Source organism: Leptodactylus fuscus, chromosome 2 (genome assembly GCF_031893055.1).
Source record: "Leptodactylus fuscus isolate aLepFus1 chromosome 2, aLepFus1.hap2, whole genome shotgun sequence".
Lineage (NCBI taxonomy): Eukaryota > Metazoa > Chordata > Amphibia > Anura > Leptodactylidae > Leptodactylus > Leptodactylus fuscus.
In genome coordinates, this window is record NC_134266.1 from 95,779,209 (window position 1) to 95,802,182 (window position 22,974).

The following is a 22,974-nucleotide window of genomic DNA, read 5'->3' on the forward strand; positions in this document are numbered from 1 at the left end:
CTTATCCCCAAAGAAGGGAAGGACCCGTTACAGTGTGGAAGCTACCGCCCTATATCACTTTTGAACGTCGACCTGAAAATCTGGGCAAAATTATTGGCCCTTCGCCTACGCCCATTTCTCCCTTCTCTTGTTCAGGATGACCAGGCTGGTTTCGTCTCTGGCAGGGAAGGCAAGGACAACACGGCTAAATTGCTCCCCCTACTTGAGAAAGTCAAAAACTCTAAGACCCCCCTCATTCTCCTAAGTGTAGACGCCGAGAAGGCATTTGATCGTGTCGATTGGGATTTTATGCGATCCACCTTAGTCAAATTTGGTTTCCCTACTGCCTTCATTTCAGCCGTCTTTTCGATGTATGCTAGGCCCCACGCTAAATTAAAAATTAATGGCATCCTTTCTGATACTTTCTATATCTCAAACGGCACTCGCCAAGGATGCCCTCTTTCCCCCTCCCTCTTCATTCTAGTCCTTGAGACCCTTCTCCAGGCGGTTCGTCAAAACACTCTGATACATGGGATTTCAGTGCGTGGACACTCTTTTAAAGTTACTGCGTTTGCGGATGACGTCTTATTTATCATCTCCAATCCCGCAACTGGCCTCCCGCACTTGACTGACCTCTTGCTCAGATTTGGTGTCCTTTCTCGCTACAAGGCGAACCTGACGAAATCTGAGGTTTTGGCTTTTAATCTTTCTCCCCGTCTCAAATCAGAATTGCAAACCACCACCCCCTATCACTGGGCTTCCTCGTCCATTAAATACCTTGGCATATATTTAACGACCAACTTAGACGATTTGTACCGCCTAAATTTTCCGCCCCTTCTCCAAGAGATAGAAAAGGATTTTAAAGATTATGCTCACCTCCCCTTATCATGGTTTGGGAGGAAAAACCTTATCCAAACCTATATAGTCCCCAAAATCCTTTATAAGATGTTCATGCTCCCAATCCACATCCCCATACAGTTTTTTGCGATGCTTCGGCGCATTTTTACTAGATTCATTTGGAGAGGGAAGACACCAAGGCTATCCTGGTCCCTTCTCACGAAACCTAAATCTGCGGGAGGCATCGGTCTTCCTGACCTTTTTCGTTATTACGCCGCCATCCAACTAGGATGGTGGTTTAGCCTCCTCTTCCCACTGCAACCCACGACCCTAGAGTCGAACAGAACCACCTTAGCCACTTTATGGATCCCACCGACTAGGCCCCGGACTGCTGCGCATAGTTCCCTCATCTTGCGCGGCGCGATCGAAACGTGGAGGACTCTGTCTCAGTCGCTAGCACCATCCCCTTCTCCATTACTTCCTGTAGGTCTGCTACCCAACCTCCTGAAGTTGGATATTACAGAAGATGACAGTCTCTGGACGCTCCTGATGGACATAACGTTGGCGGATATTGCCTCGAACGAACAAACCTTATCCTGGGAAAAATGCGCATCTCACCTTTCCGAAAAGAAACTCTCCTTCTTGCTACTAGAGCGCGTTCGTTCTCTCATTAATAAATTTAACTCCGTCATGAGAGTTCGTACATCTCACACCCTGTTTGAAAAGGCCATTCTCTCCAAAACAAAAATGCTGAGGAAAACCTCGATTCTCCTGCATTGTTACGTCACCCCACCTAGCTCCTCTAAACCGACCTTCCTCACCAGCTGGGAGATTGACCTGGGCATTTCGCTTACCGAGGAGGAAGTACAGTGTACCCTTAGACAATCCCATGGCCCCTCACCATGTATCCGTCTTCAAGAGTGCCATTTTAAACTCTTGTCACGATGGTACCGTACGCCTGATTGGCTGTTCCAGAAAAAACTGTCCCCCTCTGATATATGCTGGCGATGCAAATCAGAATCCGGCACATATCTTCACATCTGGTGGACTTGCCCCCTGATCAAAGACTATTGGATATCCATCCAAAACCACATGAGAAATATTCTCAAACGGCAGATTACTCTGTCGCCCCCAACAATCTTTCTCTCACTCCCTTCCCCCTCTTTCAAACCGCATAAAGACATCTTGGCCAACTTCCTTCTCTTGGCCGCTAAATCCCTAATACCTAGATTCTGGCTACAGGTATCCTCCCCTCCCATATCACTCTGGTGGGAAAAAGTACAAGAAATCTCACGTTTTGAAGCGCTACTGCACAAATCATGAAGGAACTACGACTCCTACCTGAAGACTTGGACACCTTTGCTTAAGTATCTAGACTCTCAGTAGTCGCTTCTGGCTACCTTATCACCTCATCCCTCCACCCCTTGCCTGGATCTGCAGATGGCGGTTTGCTGCTCTGCCTCTTTGCAACCCCACTCAGCTCTTCCCTCTTTATCTTCCCTCTACTAATATACCCCCTCGTCTTTTTGCTTTCTTCCCTCATCCCACCACTTTGCTTCCTCTTGATTTTCTGCTTCACCTCTCTCTCTTCCCCGCTCCCCCATTCCCCCTCCCCACTCCTACACCTCCCCCCCCACACTCTTCCTGCCTCCTTCCCCTCCCCCCTCTCTTCCATACGCTTTCTCCTTCCTTCCTTTCCTCTCCCCCCCCCCCCCCCGTTTCTTCATTCCGCCCATATTATAGTTGTGGCTACTTTTTTTTTTTTTTTTTTTCGGGTTACACTATTGTCGCTTCCCCTTACGCAACCCCTTCTCTCACCTCCCTCTCTCTTGTAGAAGGAGCCATACTCCAAAGACAGTCGAGAATATTTAAACAACTGACTCTGGAGAGAATCCCTTAGTCTAATTCTACTGGTTCTTCTACACTTAATGATTTTCTCATCTTAATGACTTCTGTCTGTTTATATCCAATGTTTCTAATCATACATACCTGTTGATTAGACTCGGTGACATGACCATTTGGGTTTATAGTACCACCATATGTTATTGCTCTTTTGCCCTATCACATTGTATTTCTCTATCTTTGTTTAGTGTTGTCAATGTAGGCCTTATCTATGTTGGCTTCTCAAAGCATATCTGTGTGTTATATTTGCTGTAAAAATGAAAAAATTCTAATAAAACAGTTTGAATTAAAAAAATAAAAATAAAGGGAACACTCAAATAACACATCCTACATCTGAAGGAATGAAATATTTTCATTGAATACTTTGTTCTGTACAAAGTTGAATGTGATCACAACAAAATCACACAAAAATCATCAATGGAAATCAAATTTATTAACCAATGGAGGCCTGGATTTGGAGTCCCCCCAAAATTAAAGTGGAAAAACACACTACTGGCTTAGCCAACTTTGATGTAATGTCCTTAAAACATGTCAAAATGAGGCTCAGTAGTGTGTGTGGCCTCCAGGTGTCTGTATGACCTCCCTACAACACCTGGGCATGCTCCTGATTAGGTTGTGGATGGTCTCCTGAGGGATCTCCTCCCAGACCTGGACTAAAGCATCTGCCAACTCCTGGACAGTCTGTGGTGCAACGTGACTTTGGTGGATGGAGCGAGACATGATGTCACAGATGTGCTCAATCAGATTCAGATCTGGGGAACGGGCGGGCCAGTCCATAGCTTCAATGTCTTCTGTTGGAATAATGCATATATATGTAAGGCAACAACTACTACTGCTGTATTATATGATAAGACATTCTGTCTGTGTTCATATTATTAAGTTGTTAACAAAGTTCTGCTGAAAAGAAAAAGACACTCACAGATAGGATGTTCCTCCCCTTCTTCCTGTGTCTCACGCTCCATCCACATGTCATGGCTGCACAGGCTGCTGCAGTCTCTCTCCACAGAACTGGATTCTACTATAAGTTGTAAGCTGTTTGTTGTTCTAAATAAACGCACATTGTTTGCTACTCAAGTGAGACTGGGAGCTTATTAATACTGCTGCTGACAGGTTATGGGCCCAGTCTCACAGAAGCCCAGAATCACAGAAGCCCAGAATCACAGCTCACCCAGAATCCCAGGATCCTAGATTCTCACAGCTCGCCCAGAATCCTAGACTCTCACAGCTTCAGAGCGAGCACAAAGAAGGAAACAGCAGAGTGACTCTAAGAAGAGATGGCATCTAACAGTAATGCAATGAAGTTCACAGTGCCAAGCCTGACTAACCAGAACTATCAATCTTGGAAATTCAAGATAAAGATGCTGCTGATAAGAGAAGATACGTGGAAATATACACAGGAGCCTAAACCTGATCCGGTTCCACAAGACTGGGCAGAAATGGATCAGAAAGCACAGAGTACCATATCACTCGGCATAGATGATAATCAGATTGTGCATGTATGTAAATGTGAAACTTCAAAAGACATGTGGGAGCAACTGCAAAAGGTACATGAGAGGATTAATCTAAGAAATAAGCTCTATCTAATGAGAAAGCTGTACCAGTTTAGGCTACATGTTGGTCAAGATATACAGGACTATATAAGGAACACTCTAGAGACTGTAGACCGCCTGCGAGGCATTGGGGAAAATCTGAAGGATTTCCATGTAGCCGCATTACTTCTCAGCGGTCTGCCAGAAAGTTATGACACACTTGTAACTGCATTAGATGCGTGCCCAGATGATGAGCTCACATTGGAGTATGTCAGAGGAAAGTTAGTGGATGAATACAAGCGCAAGACAGAGAGTGCAAGCAGCAAGTCGCATAACACAGAATCTGTCTTAAAGGCACAGGATCAATATGACAGTAGAAACCACCTGAAAGAAACACATGAATGTTTTGTATGTAAATAGCCAGGACATTTAAAGAAAGACTGCAAAGTTTGGAAAGCTAGAATGAATCAGCAGAAAAAGCAGAGCAGTCATCAAAGAGTTAAAACTGCTAAAGGTGTGCAAAATGTCTCTGAGAATACTGAAAATGTATTTAGTGTCGGTACATATAGCTCAAACCACGTGTGGTATATAGACTCTGGAGCAACTAGTCACATGACCAATAACAGAAACTTCTCTAAGCTTGACCAAAGTAAGTCAGATAAAGTGATTCTGTTTAATGGTCAGCACATGAATTCAGAAGGCATAGGAGATGGTTACCTTGATTGTCAAATCTCTCCAACTCAAAGCAGAAAGATCCCAGTAAAGGATGTGCTGTATGTGCCTAATCTAGAAGGGAATTTATTATCTGTGAAGAAACTCACAAAACAGGGAAATGAAGTTTCTTTTAAACATGATAGCTGTATCATCTCAAAGCAGGGTCGTATACTAGCAAAGGGGAAAATAAAAAATGAACTGTATCAGCTGAATTGTAAAGAGTGTGTGTACAGTGTTATACAAGAGCAGCACAAGAACTGTATCCATGTGTGGCACAGGCGTCTTGCACATAGAGACCTGCAAGCAATAAGAAAGTTAGTTCAAGAACAACTAGCTGAAGGTATCGGCATTGATCTATGTAACCAGACAATGAAGTGTGTTAGCTGCATTAAAGGGAAAATGTCCAGAAAGCCCTTTCCTAAGAAAAGTACCACAAAAACAGAAAAAGCCAATAGATTTAATACACACAGATGTTTGTGGTCCAATGAATACTCAGACTCCTGGAAAGAAGAGATATTTTCTCATATTCATTGATGATCATTCAAGATACACAGTTGTCTATCTGCTTCACAGCAAGGATGAAGTCCCATAGAAGTTTGAAACATATGTAGCTGAAGCATACAATAAATTTGGGAGAATGCCAAAAATCCTACGTGCAGATAACGGGACTGAATATACAAGCAATGAAACACAGAGTATTTTAAAGAAAAACGGAATTGTTTTTCAAACCACTATACCATACAACCCTGAGCAAAATGGTGTGGCCGAAAGAAAGAACAGGACACTCTGTGAAAGTGCAAAAAGTATGTTATTTGATGCAAACTTGCCCACAACATACTGGGGTGAAGCCATCATGACAGCCTGTTATCTTCAGAACAGACTACCAAGCAAAGCTACAGAGAATACTCCATTTGAACAATAGAACAGCAGAAAGCCAAAAATACAACACATAAGAATATTTGGAAGTAAAGTATTTGTACATGTTCCCAAAGGAAAGCGAACTAAGTGGGAATCTCATGCTAAGGAAGGTATCCTAGTGGGCTACAGCCAAACCCAGAAAGGTTATAGAATTCTACACCCAGGGACAAACAAGGTCACAATAAGCAGAGAAGTGGTAATTGATGAAAACTTTGTGTCGCCCAAGTTTTGTGACATCACACCAATGGTCCAGATGAAGCAGCAACTACCACAGTCAGAAGACAGCAAAAAGGAGGATGTTTAAGTTTGGTTAGACTCTTCAAACATTGAAGGAACAACAGAAAGTACAGATGAACCTGAAGTTAGGAAATCATCAAGACCAAATAAAGGTATACCAGCCAAACGCCTATCCTATATTGTCAAGGAACTACCTGGGCTAGAGCCACAGTCATGGGCTGAAATGCAAGGACTACCTGCTCATGAAAGGACAAAGTGGATTATTGCCTGACAATGAGAAATATCGACGGGCAGTGGGGGCTCTTCTAGACAGGACAACCAAGGATGCATTAAACTTGCATGCAGTGAGAAAATCAGTGCTAGGACCAAGCACATTGATGTCAGGCATCATCATTTGCGTGACTTGATAGAATGTGACGTAATTCAGTTCATCTGTTGTGAAACTGATAAGATGATAGCTGATATTATGACAAAGCCATTGCCACGAGCTAGGTTCCAAGAACTGATGACCATGATGGGACTGACAGAATAAGTAGTTGTTGAGTGGGGGTGTTGGAATAATGCATATATATGTAAGGCAACAACTACTACTGCTGTATTATATGATGAGACATTCTGTCTGTGTTCATATTGTTAAGTTGTTAACAAAGTTCTACTGAAAAGAAAAAGACACTCACAGATAGGATGTTCCTTCCCTTCTTCCTGTGTCTCTCTCTCTCCACATGTCATGGCTGCACAGGCTGCTGCAGTCTCTCTCCACAGAACTGGATTCTACTATAAGTTGTAAGCTGTTTGTTGTGCTAAATAAACGCACATTGTTTGCTACTCAAGTGAGACTGGGAGCTTATTAATACCGCTGCTGACACCTTCATCTTGCAGGAACTGCTGACACACTCCAGCCACATGAGGTCTGGCATTGTCCTGCATTAGAAGGAACCCAGGGCCAACTGCACCAGCATATGGTCTCACAAGGGGTCTGAGGATCTCATCTCGGTACCTAATGGCAGTCAGGCTACCTCTGAGGGCTGTGGGGCCCTCCAAAGAAATGCCACCCCATACAATTACTGACCCACTGCCAAACCGGTCATGCTGAAGTATATTGCAGGCAGCAGATCGCTCTCCACGGCATCTCCACACTCTGTCACATTTGTCACATGTGCTCAGTGTGAACCTGCTTTCATCTGTGAAGAGCACAGACTATGCACACAACTTCATCGGTGTCATGCAGACACCAGTGCAGATAATATGTAACTTGTGTTGCGGCAGCCCTTTGGTGGACCCCCAGTGTCAGTGTGCCCCCTCTGTTCCCCACTAGCTACGCCTCTGCTTATGATGCATCATTTCTAACTGATACAATTTAACCTTCTTCTCCATCTCTCCAGTCCTAATACCATTAAGAACTATAAATGCATCTCTGAATGATCAGGAGTTTCTTTAATGCTACTAATATTATAAGTGTGAAAGTTTGTGTGTTTGGATGTTTGTGAGTTTGGATGTTTGTTCCTCAATCACGCTAAAACGCCTGGACGGATTTGCGTGCAATTTTCCACAAACATAGTTTTCCCTTAGGATTGAGTCACAGGCTACTTTTGGTGCCACTAAACAACATGGCTTCCTAGCAAGAGACTCACAGATGCAGGACTCCTAGCCCCAGCTATAGACTCACACACACTGCCTGGCATTTCCTGCCTCAACCTGCCTGCACACTCCTTACTGTCACCTCAGGAGTAGCCCTCACTCTACTCACTCACATTTACATATAGCTTTCCACTATATAACACATCACATTGTCTGTATCACGACATACACAATACAACACATCACATTGTCTGACACAATACAACACATCACATTGTCTGACACAATACAACACATCACATTGTCTGACACAATACAACACATCACATTGTCTGTATCACGACATACACAATACAACACATCACATTGTCTGTATCACTACATACACAATACAACACATCACATTGTCTGTATCACGACATACACAATACAGCACATCACATTGTCTGTATCACGACATACACAATACAACACATCACATTGTCTGTATCACGACATACACAATACAACACATCACATTGTCTGTATCACGACATACACAATACAACACATCACATTGTCTGTATCACGACATACACAATACAACACATCACATTGTCTGTATCACGACATACACAATACAACATATCACATTGTATCACGACATACACAATACAACACATCACATTGTCTGTATCACGACATACACAATACAACACATCACATTGTCTTTATCACGACATACACAATACAACACATCACATTGTCTGTATCACGACATACACAATACAACACATCACATTTGCTAGACCACCAAACTTTTTAAAGCACTTTTACAGTTTCACACGTCTGTGTCCGCCCAATTCTCAAATCACCGCAGACGAAGTCGCGGGTAAAAGCTAGTAGTATATATACTGTACATTCCATTAGTCCTTTACTGAAATGTCTATCTATCTATCTATCTATCTATATGCATAATTTAGGAACATTATATTTTTAATGTTACTTTATTTGAACACTAAAGAAGAATAACCATGGGTAAGCCATAGGGATCAAAGAGTGTGACATATGGAACAATTATTAATAAGATCATTCTTAGAGATCTGTCTTGTTAGTAATTAGTCTCCAGTGGTGTGACCTTGGGAACAAAAAGGAGTATAAATACAGGTATATGTCATATACATAAAAGCAAGTGAAAAAAAAAAGGTAAGCCGATCCAAAAAGACAACGTTCACATTTTAATTTATCATATAAATTGTAGCTGTACAGTATTTAATGAAAGAACTTAGTTAAATATGATAAAATTTATTTAGATTAAAATTATTGAGAAGAAGCTTCTACCAGCTAATGTCATCTTGATGGTCCTCGCCCTGTCAAATCTTCTAGTTGTTTTCTCCCGTGTCATCCCACAAGCTTTGAATGCTATTGGAATAAAGGATTTACTGGATGATACGGAGTGTAAACTGGTTCTTTTCACATTTAGGGTCAGTAGAGCTATGTGTATTTGTGTCACCAGTTTTCTCAGCTGCCATCAGTGTGTCCTTGTTGCTCCCATTAACAGATATTGGACTTACTTGAAAGAAAAGTTATCCAAGAACGTTACTCTTATTATGATGCTGCTCCTGGCCTTGAATATGTCTCTATATCCTTCACCTTTTTTGTATGGACGAGCTAAATCAAATTATACTTCACAATATTCATTACATCTTGTTTATTGTGATGTAGACTATGTAACATATGTCTCTTTTCTCTTAAATGGGTTGCTATCTGTCATTCGGGAAATCATATTCGTTGGACTTATGACTTTGTCAAGCAGTTACATGGTTGCTATATTATATCAACATGGGAAAAAAGTAAAAGGCATACGTAGTTCTGCCCGGTCACAAACCAAGTCTGCAGAACATCGGGCATCCAGGGCGGTTATTTTATTGGTTGTTTTCTATGTTTTGTTGTATGGCATGGATAATTCTATGTGGATCTACACTCTCTCGCTGTCTGCTGTAAGTCCTGAAATAAATGATACACGGATATTTCTTGCAGCCTCATATTCTGCTGTAAGCCCTATTGTTATTATCGCCACAAACCCAAAACTCCACAAAAGAAGTCAAAATGTATGGAGAAAGAAAATGACTGGCATTCAAAAAGGTGGCATTATGGGTTTTATAAATAGTATAAGCCAGCCTTCTGTAGATCTGACAGCTATTTAAACACATGTATATAGTAACCTGCCTCCCTTTTAATGTGTATTTTAATATGGTGCCCAGAAAAAAACATGCCCAAAAACAACTAAAAAAAGAACTATTTAGACTAGAAAATACATTAAGTCATCAGTCAGTGGTTCACTATGTACATATTGTTCCCAAACCCCTAAAACATATTGTCACTAGTCTATATGGCAGTAAGGCTGTTTAATGAAAATAACTAGAGATGAGCGAGTACTGTTCAGATCAGCCGATCTGAACAGCATGCTCGCATAGAAATGAATGGACGTAGCCGGCACGCGGGGGGTTAAGCGGCCGGCCGCCGTCAAAGCGGAAGTACCAGGTGCATCCATTCATTTCTATGGAGCGTGCTGTTCGGATCGGCTGATCGCTGGACCGTTGTATAAGAAATGCTACCTCTTGTGTCACCCCTCTACCTCATAGATTGTAAACTCTTGCGAGCAGGGCCCTCAATCCCATTGTGTGAATTGACTTAATACTCTGTATTGTATCTTTTTGTCTGTAATTATTATTATTATTATTATTATCATGATGTATTTTAATCAAAGCTACTATTTTTTTCAATGTGATGTTTTATTCTTACTTTATCCTATAGTATGTATTTTGCTTCTTGTCATGAATTGTTTGTTGCCTTTTGGGTTACACGCCGTTCACACTAGCGCTTGCTGTCCATCCAGGGTTTTCTGTCCTAATCCCCGGAGCAAATGCATAGGGGATGGCTTGCTAGTTGTCACTTTTAAAACCCATTCATTTGAATAGGTTTTAAAGCATACTGCCAGTGTCCATATGCATGTCCGTGCAAAAAAAAAAAAAATTGGTTTTCAGGTGGAGAGGCTGCATATGGACACCGGCAGTTAGCTTTAAAAACCCATTAATGAATGGATTTTAACACTGACTGTCGGCAAGCCATTCACTGTCCAGTTTCTCCGGGGATTAGGAAGGAAACACAGCGGACGGACAGGGGTGAAAATGTGAACGCCCCCTAAGATTTATGTTTGAAGCTGTGTTGATTTAATTTCTTACCAAATATAAAATAGTAACTTTTGGGTACCTTTTCAACTATTTCTTGGCTATAATAACACAATTGTTGAGTAGATTTTGTATATGTTTCATTATGGCATTCACATCAGGTACAATGATCTGCTTCAGCAACATCTTTAAATGGTCGCTACATTTTCAGAAAACATGTAAACCTACAAAGAAGTTCCAAGAAAAACCCAATAAAAAGAAAAACAGGATAACATATACTCTTTTAACAGAGCATGTTGTTTTGGACAAATATATACTGCATATTTTATTTAATTTTTTTTTAAGTGTTACTGTTTTCAGCATTAAAAAACCAAAACAAAAAAACTCTGAAGCATCTGCCCCTAGATGTTTCCCTTCTAGCTAATTTCCTGTTCACTACTTGATACTAGGGAACTTCTGACCTTAGTTATCAATAACATGCTTTCAACAGCGAGTTTGAGAGAGGGGGATTTTCAATGAATGCAGAGAGGACAAGCTGGTTCACCTCACAACCTTTACATAGGTCTTCAGCAGCTTTCCCTACCTACACACTGGACTGGGATCATGTCACAGAAAAGTCTACTTCTATACTACTTATTTCTAGTTGCTTGTGTTACTGCTGATGGGATGTTAGTTATCGACATGGAAAATCAGTAGTAGTGTAGTAATGGATAAGGATGGGGGCAGACTTTTCTTCATTGTACACATCTCCTAGCAGAAAAACTTATAGGACACCACATATGAAGGCTTATACAGTCACAGAAAAGACTGTCCAGCAAGACCCTGCAAATATTTCAACTTTCCTGAAAAGTCAGGTACCCTATCACAGCCATTAGTTACTGTCTGAACTGTATAAGCAATAAATAATAAAGCGCTTATTAATATTACATTTATTTTTATCTTTTAGGTGATTAAAAGTACTATAAAAAACACATGTAGAGTCATGATATTGTAATGATACATTCAAAAGCTAAAGGGTAACAATGTTTTAAATTTTGACTTTCAGGCTCTATATTTCACCATCCACTACAGCTTTGAATATGAGACTATCATCATTTTAAAGACAAGCACCATGATTATCTTATATGTAAATTTGACATGCAAGTATTTAGCATATGATTAGTTATGGAGATTCTTGTCATGTAACTGCATTGTTACAGTTTTGCACGTGGTGGTGGAAAAATCTTTCAAATTAAAACTTGTTCTCACATTCCCTAATAGTTCATTGTGTTATTAGGTTTATTCACAAGCGAAAAGGTTACTGGTTCAAATCTAGGATCAGCCATGAAGAAGATTTCCCAAGAAAAGAGAAACAGCATCATCCAGCTCATCAATAGTGGTCTCTTGGACAAGAAAATTGCCAAACTGCATCATGTGAGTGCTATGACAGTTGGAAAGAGTAAGAAATTAAGTTTGTCCATCCACTCAACACGAAGAGGTGGGAAAATATTGAAGTCAACAAGTTGTCTCATTACAAGGTCTATCAGTTCTGGTCAGACAAACATGGCATTGAAGGTGGCTCATATGCTTCGTAATAGTGAGATCACAGACATCCATGCAAGCACCGTGAGGCATGCGTGGCACAATTCAGGAATGGTGACCTGCAAAAATGTAAAGAAGCCTTGATTTCAATATCATCATAAGAAACATTAGCTCAATTTGCAAAAAAGTACGAAAAGTGGACAGTAGAAGATTAGAAACAGGTGATTTGGATCGGTGAAATAATAGACTGAGTGCTGATGGGTGCAAAAAGGAAGGTAAAATAGGACTATCAGATCTAGAAATTGAAGGAACTGTCAAGTTTGGTAGCAGAAGCTTGATGATATGGGATTGTTTCACAGCCAAGGTTCTTGGATACTTGACCAGGATTGATGTGGTCTCAATCCTGTGCTTTATGTGAGTATCCTACAAGACAAGATTTTTCATATACTATATGTATGAAAAGAACGTCATAGTGTTCCAGCAGGGCAATAACCTGAAGCATATAAGATTAACAATGAAATGGTTCAATATCAATGAAGTAGAAGTACTGGATTGGCCCCTGCAGACCCTAGACCTCAACCCAATCAAACACTTTGGTGTAGAGTTGAAGAAAAAACTGTATTCGTACCCAAGTGAGTTGACCAGTATGCACCAACACTGGGAATGTGTAGAAGGGGCATGGGATCAAGTTTTGGACAAAACATGCTTCAATTTGATCAAGAGCATGCCCAGAAGGAGTCAGGCAGTGTTGAAAACCAAAGGTGGATTTACAAAATAATAAATACTTAGATTTAATTTTTTAGGGGCAAAACAGTAACAATGCAGTTATATGACAAGAATCTGCATAAGTAATCATATGCTAAATAGTTGCAAGTAGAGATGAGCGAGTAGTATTCGATCGAGTAGGTATTCGATGGAATACTATGGTATTCGAAATACTCATACTTGCTCGAATTCCACACGGTAAATGGAGTAAAAATTTGATTCCCCCCACTTTCCCTGGCGCTTTTTTATACCAATAACTATGCAGGGGAGGTGGGACAGGAATTAGGACAACGTAGGCATTGGGAAAAAAAAACGTATACAGTCATTGGCTGGCTAAATCAGTAGCAGCAGCATTAATAATACTGGGACTTGGGCATGTTAGATGCCCCCAGGCATGCTTCCCCTGCTTGCATTCCAGAGGTGTTGGCATCATTTCCTGAGGTGTCATTGTGGACTTGGTGACTCCAACTGGTCGAATTTTGGTTTCCCTGAAATGAGCACGTTTTTCCCATAGACTATAATGGGATTCGATATTCGAATGAATAGTCGAATATTGAGGTCTACTCGAATCGAATTTCGAATTTTAGAATATTGAATATTGAATTTGAGAATATTGAATATAGAACTGTCCAGCATAAATGGCGACACAAAAGCCATTCACAAACTTATCCAGGAAAATACAAATCTGAAACAAGAGATAGCAGCCTGCCAGCAAGAGAATTCCAAACTATGGGATACAATGGTGCAGTGCCTACAGGAAATCACAGATCTAAAGGAAGAGTTATCAGGCCTGAAACTACAGACACAAGAGATAAGATCTAAGGAAGAGGGGGAGGAAAACAGAACAGACTCTGATCAAGGTATCAATAAGCCAGAAATGCCTCACACATCACAAGAAAGTTCAGAACTGCCCATCACCCCAGACATAGAGCCAGGGCAACCCCAAACAACGAAAACCTCAAACCCAGATATAATCCTGATCATAGACTCTAATGGCAAGTACATTAATACAAGAAAGCTATTCCCACGGCAAAGAGTCAAGAAAATCCACAGCCCAACCATTGAAAAAGCCAATACCGTCATTTGCAAGCCTTTCTTCACTACCCCGAAACACATTGTCATACACACAGGCACAGAAGATCTCACTGACCAGCCCCAACAGATAGCGGGCCAACTGGTCCAACTAGCAGAGAAAGCAAAGCAACAGTTCCCAGACTGTAGTATCATCCTGTCATCTCTGCTCCCACGAGAAGACATCCCTGAAGCTACCATCATGGGGATCAACAAAGAGCTGGCGACCAGAATCAGACAAACACCAGGCATCACCCTGGCACAACACCCCTCCATAGATAAGCGTCACCTATATAATTACAAACACCTCAATAAACATGGCGTCAGCCTACTAGCGAAGGAATTCAAAGACTTAGTGCTCAACAGAGATCCCGGGCTTAGACACCAAACAAAACAAAGAACCATGGAAATAATACCCAACAACCACCAATATCCAAGACAAAACCCCCCAAAGAGGCCTATCATGAAAAAGCCAACCAGAGCACCGACATAGAGACAATAAAGAGAATAGAGCATGCGGTCACTACAATGGCCACAACAGCAATGCACATAAACCAATACCTGGCCACACTGCTACCAACCAAGAATCCAGCCCATCCTCTGCAGGACAGCTCATTACAAGGTTTACACACTGAAGATGAAATCACTAACTATTAGTAGTTGGAACAGCCTCAGCCTTTGGATCTAAACCAAAAGATCCAGACTTCATAGACAGACTAAAAAAACATAGACATCCAAATCCTCCTAGAGACATGGACCCGGGCAGAAGACGAGTCCCTAAAGCCCATGGGCTACAAGGAATTCTCAGTCCCGCCCAGAAAAATAAAACCACCAAACATGGCCGCCACTGAGGAGGCATACTAATATGGTACAAGGAGGAGCTCAAAGAACACGTAAAAGCTACCAAAAGTGAAACTAATCACATATGGATAAAAATAAGCAGCTCCATCCTCAGCGGCCAGCAGGACATCTATCTCTGTGAAGTATATATGCCCCCACCAGGGTCCCCCTACCACGACCCCGACACTTACGAGGTCCTACAAAGGGAAGCCGCCCATTTCCAACCCAAAGGCAGAGTACTAATATGCGGAGACCTGAATGCAAGGACAGGCACAGAGATAGACTACCTGCCCCCTGAAGACAACCCACATACGAACAGTAGTGAGATCCACCACCCAGAACCCACACAGACAAGAAGAAACAGCCAAGATATAATTGTCAACAAGAGTGGGAGACAACTGCTGAACATGTGTCGAAGCCTAGGACTGTACATAATAAATGGACGTGTCACAGGCGACTGCAGAGGACGCTTCACACTAAACTCTCAAGTGGGCAACAGCGTGGTGGACTATGCCATTACAGACGCAGACCTGTCAGACATTGAAGACTTCACAATCGCACCTGACTCCCATCTATCAGACCACAACCAGATCCTACTATACATGAGAACCATGAACAAAACACCCACACATGAGCCCCAACAATCCGGCCTCTACAACCTACCAAGACATTTCAAATGGGCCAACCACCACGCCATAGACTATACCAACGCAACCAACCGACCCGAAGTCAAGACACTGCTCACAAACTTCCATAAAAAAACACCTATCAGCCAGACCAACAGGGAGTCACCAGAACTGTGAAGGATCTCAAGTACATCCTACAGACCACAGCAGAACTAGCAGTCCTGAAACGAACCAAACCAATAAGACAAACCAACAAACAGTCCCACAAATGGTTCGACAGCGACTGCAGAGCACTACGCCATACCCTAAGAACAGCCTCCAACCAAAAACACAGGGACCCCAACAACAAGGAGGTGAGGGAAGCCTACAACAATCTATGCAAGCAATACAAGGGCACCCTCAGAGAGAAGAAACAGAGGTACCTCTCCCACAAAATAGAGCAACTAGAGGACTCCCTCCAGGACAGCTCATTCTGGGAGACCTGGCACCACATGGGCACAAAACCCAAGAAAAACTCCCTCCACATCCAAAATGGCAATATCTGGCTCAACTACTTCAGAGGTCTCTACAAAAACATCCCAGAAGAAGAACTAAGTCCAAAACAGCAACAGATAATCACCAAACTCAGGGACATGGAGAAAGTCATCAAAGACTTCCAGAACCCTCTGGACTCACCAATCACCATAAAAGATATACAGGAAGGAATTGCCCTGCTGAAAGGCAAAAAGGCCAGTGGCCCTGATGGCATCCTACCAGAGATGATCAAATACAGCCCTCCAGCAATACACGCGGCACTGGCAAACCTATTCACCCTCGTGCTCAATGCTGGACACTTCCCCGAAGACTGGAACAAAGGGCTCATAACCCCCATCTACAAGAATGGGGACCAATATGACCCCAACAACTACAGAGGGATCTGCGTCAGCAGCACGCTGGGGAAACTGTTCAACAGCATCATCAATAACAGAATCCTCACCTTCCTCACACAACACGGGGTCCTCAGCAAGAGCCAAGCAGGGTTCATGCCAAACCACCGCACCACAGACCATATCTACACCCTGCACAGCCTCATCAAGATGCACATCCACAACACCAGAAGAGGCAAGATATTCACCTGCTTCGTAGACTTTAAGAAGGCGTTCGACTCAGTATGGCACCCAGGCCTACTCCTAAAACTCCTAGAGAGTGGAATAGGAGGAAGAACGTACGTCTTCATAAAGAGCTCCTACACTGGAAACCAGTGCAGTGTGAAGGTGAATGGGAAATGGACAGCATACTTCCAACAGGCCCGAGGGGTCAGACAAGGCTGTAGCCTGAGCCCAACGCTCTTCAACATCTATATTAATGAACTGGCTACAGCCCTGGAGGCCTCACCAACCCCAGGCCTCGCTCTGAACGACCGGGAGGTGAAGTTCCTGCTATACGCCGATGACCTCCTACTCCTGGCCCCCACCGAGAAAGACCTCCAAGAAAGCCTGTCAGTGCTGGAAAAATTCAGCACCACATGGGCTCTACCCATCAACCAGAAGAAAACCAAAGTCATGGTATTCCAGAAGAAGGGCCACAATAAAGCCTCCACCTCACAATTCACACTGAACGGCTCCACACTGGAGAAAACCAACAGCTACACCTACCTGGGGCTGGAGCTCAGCCAATCAGGAAGCTTCAAAGCAGCAATAGAAACCCTGAAAGCAAAAGCCTGCAGAACCTTCTACGCCATTAGAAGACAACTGTACCACCTCAAACCACTGGTGAGGGTCTGGCTGAAGATATTTGATGCAGTCATCTCCCCGATCCTTCTCTATGGCAGTGAGGTTTGGGGCCCAGCCACCTACCCAGACCAGTCAAAGTGGGATTCCAACCCAACAGAGAACTTCCATCTGGAGTTCTGCAAATACCTGCTCCAGGTCCATCGCAACACCACCAACATGGCCTGCAGGGCAGAGCTAGGCAGACTCCCCCTATGGCTCACCATACAGAAGAGGGCGCTAGCTTTCCAGGCACACATCCAGGGGAGCAAGCCTGTCTCCTACCACCACCAAGCATGGCTAAGCCACCTGAGCAAACCAGACACTCACCAACCAAACAGACAACCACCAAACCTAAAACACCAACAGATGATAACCAAGGCCGAAATAAAGGTGACCACAGAGGCAAACAGAGAGCAGTACATTGAAGAATGGAGAAACGAAATAAATAACTCCAAGAAACTCACCGTGTACCAATCCCTACAAAGGGACTACACCATGGCCACCTACCTGGAGAGAATACGCCACCCCAAGCACAGACAGACCCTGAGCCGGTACAGACTGAGCACCCACAACCTAGAGATAGAGATGGGGCGATACAGGCAGAAGTACAAGCCACGGGAGAACAGACTGTGCCAGCACTGTGACCAGGGGACCCTAGAAGACGAGACCCATTTCCTGCTACACTGCACCAAATACTCAGCTGTGAGGGCCGTCTACTACCAAAGACTCTCTGCCCACATCCCAGATTTCATATCTGCAGGCGAGAAGAGGAAACTCTACATCCTACTGGGAGAAGAAGAGGCCACTGTGGAGATCGCTGCCCAATACGTGTCCAGCTGTCACCAAACAAGAGGAAGATGAGACTCCACGGACTGTTATATTTATCCCAATACACCCGCCCCACCCCACTCCAACCCCACTTCCAACCCCACCTCCCCATATAGCGGTCACCAACGAAGAGGAAGATGAGACTCCATGGTCTGTTATAACCCAAACCACCCCACCACCCCCCCATACCCACCACTCACCCACCCGAATCCAACTCCTCCACCACCACCACCACCCACTTTACTAGCTTTGGCAATGCCAAATACCTATTCGGACGTGCCAATAAAGCTTTTTGATTTGATTTGATTTGATATTTCACTACTCGCTCATGTCTAGTTGCAAGTCAATTTTTTTTTATTTTTTTTTTGAGAAAACCAAGATGATTGTCCATAAAATGATGGTAGTCTCACATTCGAAGCTGTACTGGGTGGTGAGGAATGAAGCCTGAAAGCCTTAAGTGCAAAAGATTGTTACCCTTTTGCTTGACAATATATGTAATGTACAGTATGTACAATTTGTGATATCTGTCAAAAAATGTTTACATTATGAAAGCTGTTAAAATGTAAGTACTGTAAATAATAAATCATAATTGGTATCTCAGTTCATGACTACTTGGATAGAAGCTGAGCGGAAATAAGCACTCCAGATACTACACAGTGAACAGTCTGCTTCTGACTCCGTATAATTGTAGTTCCAGCACTGGTGGCAGCTGATATTAGCTGATCATTGGTCGTGCTGTGTGTTGAACACCCAGCAATCTGATACTGATGACCTATGCTAAGGATAGGCTATTAAACTTAAAGATGGCGTGGTCTAGAGCCTGAGGATTTAGCTTATCAGTATTAGTGCTGTTGGGATGCAGTATTGCACCCAGTATGCGAGGAACCCACCATACAGAGGTCGCCATGAAGTGGTCAATGGGCTTACACACTTTGATCAAAATGTATACTAAGAGCCTTATGTTGATTTTTGTATATTTTGCTAGATCAATAATAATAATAATGTCCCCTAGTTTTATGTTGCTTTGCCTTGCTGCCAGCACTACTTCCATTTGGCCCAGGTGTTTTTACAGAGATGAGCAAACCTCTCAAGATCCGTTACATGTTTGTGTGGCTCAGGACCCAAATTCATTTCAGGACTAACACGTTTGCTATATACCACAACTTAAATTGGCTTAAAACATAGTGTAGAATACTGGTAGGGCTCCTAGGAACCTATCTATCCAAAGTAAAACACAGCCAGAATTTTGTCAAAGTAAAAGTGGAAAAATAAATGGTAACCAGTGGGTCCAAACTCCGGGTTTAACCATACACTGCATTGCCACTCGCTTTTCAATGCAATTTAACATATAAAACGCATCAAAAATTACACTTTTATTAGGGGAAAGGGTGCTTGCCTGCTGTTTCTTAGACACAGATGGCGGTTATATTTCAAACGCAATGGTTTTTTAGAAATATTAGCCCGTTTTGATAACTTGTGAGTGCTACAGGCTTGTTGGCCTGGCAAATTTCTGGCTGTGAGCTACTTGAAAAGTGATGAAGAATTATCTTTTAAAAATAAAAAAATAAATAAAAACACCAACATCAAAAATTAACCCTTGATGGGAGCAGATGTGGAATATATATATATATATATATATATATATATATATACTGTATATATATATATATATATATATATATATATATACTGTATATATATATATATATATATATATATATATATATATATATATATATGTAAATATTCCGGTCTGTCAGCATCTTGTATGGATGGAAAATGTCCTTTTATTGGAAAAAGCAGTGCACCACGTTTCGGTCCACACTGGGACCTTTCTCAACTGCTTTTTCCAATGAACGGACATTTTCCATCCATACAAGTTGCTGACAGACCAGAATGTTTTTTCTATTGCAAACCCTTTTGCCTGGAGAGGGGTTTCTGCCGTGCAATTTGTGGGATGATCCCCAGATTTGCTGGTGCTGCTGGATGATTAAGGAAGTGAGGTCATCTTGCTAATTAGTTAAAAGGGGGAGATTGGTGCTTCAACCACGAGGACCATTGAGTTTGAGCCAAAGCCAGGAGTGGCTACAAAAGAAATAGAAAATATATAGGAAGTTCTTATACTTCTAACTTCTGCTCAATCCACTCCTATACCAAAATCTGTACAAAAAAAGCTGCCTTTCTGCAATGTGCATGTTTCTACTATTGATGGTATATTTTTGATAACAGCTTTAATAGAAAGCATGCTCTAAAATTGTTTGTGGCAGGGGAAATCCATACACATTTGAATTGCCAATATTTATAGTTAGCACTGGTAAAGGGTGGTAAAATGTTGTTTATTTGGGCTTGTATTTACCTAATAATAGGACCTCACAAGGGTGGAAAACTATAACATTCAAAGAGGTTGCACTTTGTGTTGATGAGCAGTAGCAACCAACAAATAAGCAGTAACCATACCTGTTTGCAGGCACCCTTAGGGCGGGTTCACACCTGCACCCGTGCCCGTTTTAGGCACTCCGGCGGGTTTCTGTCTTTGCCTCGAAAAACTGGTCAGGAGACGGAAAGCCGGCAGTCAACGCCCGTAAGCGTTTTCTGCCTGTCCGCAGCGAAACTGTTTTTTTTTTTAGCCGCACACAAAGTCGGACATACAGGACTTTGTTTCCGGTTAAAAAAAAGTTTTCGCCGTGGACAGGCAGAAGACACTCACGGGCGGACACTGACTGCTGGGTTTCCGTCTCCTGTCCAGTTTCTCTGGCAGAACACGGAAACCTGCAAAGTGGAGACCGGGCACATGTGTGAACCCGCCCTTACAAAGGTAAACAAATGTTACATTAGTCAATGAAAACAGACATAGAATCAGCCGGTGTCCCTTCTCTGCCACAGTGTAATGTCCATTTTCTCATTCTATACCAGCCTTAAAATCCATAAAGTGAGTTTTGTAGGTTTTTAACTTGGTAGATGTGAAATCTTTCAGCAACAGTTTAAGAGAAGGCCCTGAAGACCACAAGTGGAATTAAAAACTGAAAAATAAATATAATGTTAACAAATTTTAAAAGTAAAAAACATTAGTTAAAATTGAACCAATGAATGTAACTTTCAAACTTAAATGCATGCATTGAGATTTTTGAACTTATATTTATATTTAGCATATACTGTAACTGAAATGCATGGGTATATAAATTATTGGTATAAGCAAAACATGAAATTAATAAAAGACCTATAAAATGTCTATGATCGCTAATGAAAAAATAGAAAACATTGCAACACTTTTTACGTCCTATAATGTTGTTTGATGGTGGTGGATGTAATTCATGCAGATTGTATTATTATTATTATTATTATTATTATTATTATTATAAAAAATAGATAAAGAAATAATCAAAACACAGAAATCTTTGCATTTAGCAAACAGCTTGTTCATTTCACTTTATACGTCAAGAGGCATTCACTTGAATGGAGAAATTAATTGCCTAAGTTTTATTCCCCTGAGCTGTGACATCACAAACCACTGAGTATTAAAACTGTATAAATAACTAAGGCTCTTAGCAAGAAATAGCAGAAGATTGGGAGGTAAGGAATACATAGGCATGAACAGCTGATAATAGGTCTCTTAAAGGAAATCTATTACTTACTTTATTTTAATAAAGACAACCAGATAGTAAAAAAAATTAGCTTTTTTCTATTTTTTTTATTTTGATGTATTATTATTATGATTATTATGATTATTATTATTATTAATAATAATAATAATAATAATAATAATAATAGCAACACAACAATATCATAATATATAGAAAAACCCTGCACCCATAGGCTCAAGAGAAAGAAAGGCTTTACGTCAGTGAAACCACAACAGCATGTATGGCAATTTAATCCTTAAAGTTTGCTTCTGTTCATGTAGGGTTAAGGAAAGTCTGTTGATATTGGTCTGCCTGTAACAACATACCTGAGGCACACTGGAGACATAAAAGTCCATTTGTTTTAACAATTAAACCTGGGGAACAAATATACGGGAAACATTGAAGAGATTATTGGAAACAAGATGGTGGTTTATCTTGATGGAATTTTTTTGGGGTGGAGTAGGATATAGTCTAGGAGGTCTGGTGTACTTTTTAATCTATAGGTGCTGTCCATCTTACATGAGTCATTGTTAAAGGTAGTCTGCCACCTCCCCCAAACATATTCAACAGTCACCACCATGTTACAGCACATTGAGTTGATCCTCCTACTTCTTTGACGTCCATTCAACTTGAGAAACAAGAGTCATCCCCTGGCTGAAGGCCCGCCCCCAGTGCACCAACTACATCATTTGCATCACACTTCAAAGTTGTTCCTCTCCAAATCTACAAAACTTACTTACATAGCAGAAATATGTTCTTTATCACTGTAATGTTCATTGTAACATGGCGGTGATAATTGAATATGCTTGGAGGAGGTGGTAGGCCTCCTTCAGCAGTGTTTATAGATCTGCTTTACTGCAGCTACTGTACATGAACCACAAACTTAATAGGCTGAAGATGTTCAGTAACATCTGTGGAGGAGTTTTGTAGACATGTTCTGTGACCTGTGTAAAGATCTTTGTGCTGGGAAAGGAATATAATGAGTTGTATCCATCACCTATTGTGAATTTTATGTTCCTGTGTTATCTACATATAAGTGATACCTGGCACTGTGATTCTACCGGTGATAAAAATGCAACAGGAAGTGT

The 22,974-nt window shown here is 41.8% G+C and overlaps 1 pseudogene; it reads left to right on the plus strand.

The window, feature by feature from the left end:
* The first annotated feature begins 8,968 nt into the window (after positions 1-8,968).
* On the plus strand, positions 8,969-9,880 carry LOC142196168 (olfactory receptor class A-like protein 1; annotated as a pseudogene).
* Positions 9,881-22,974: the final 13,094 nt, after the last annotated feature.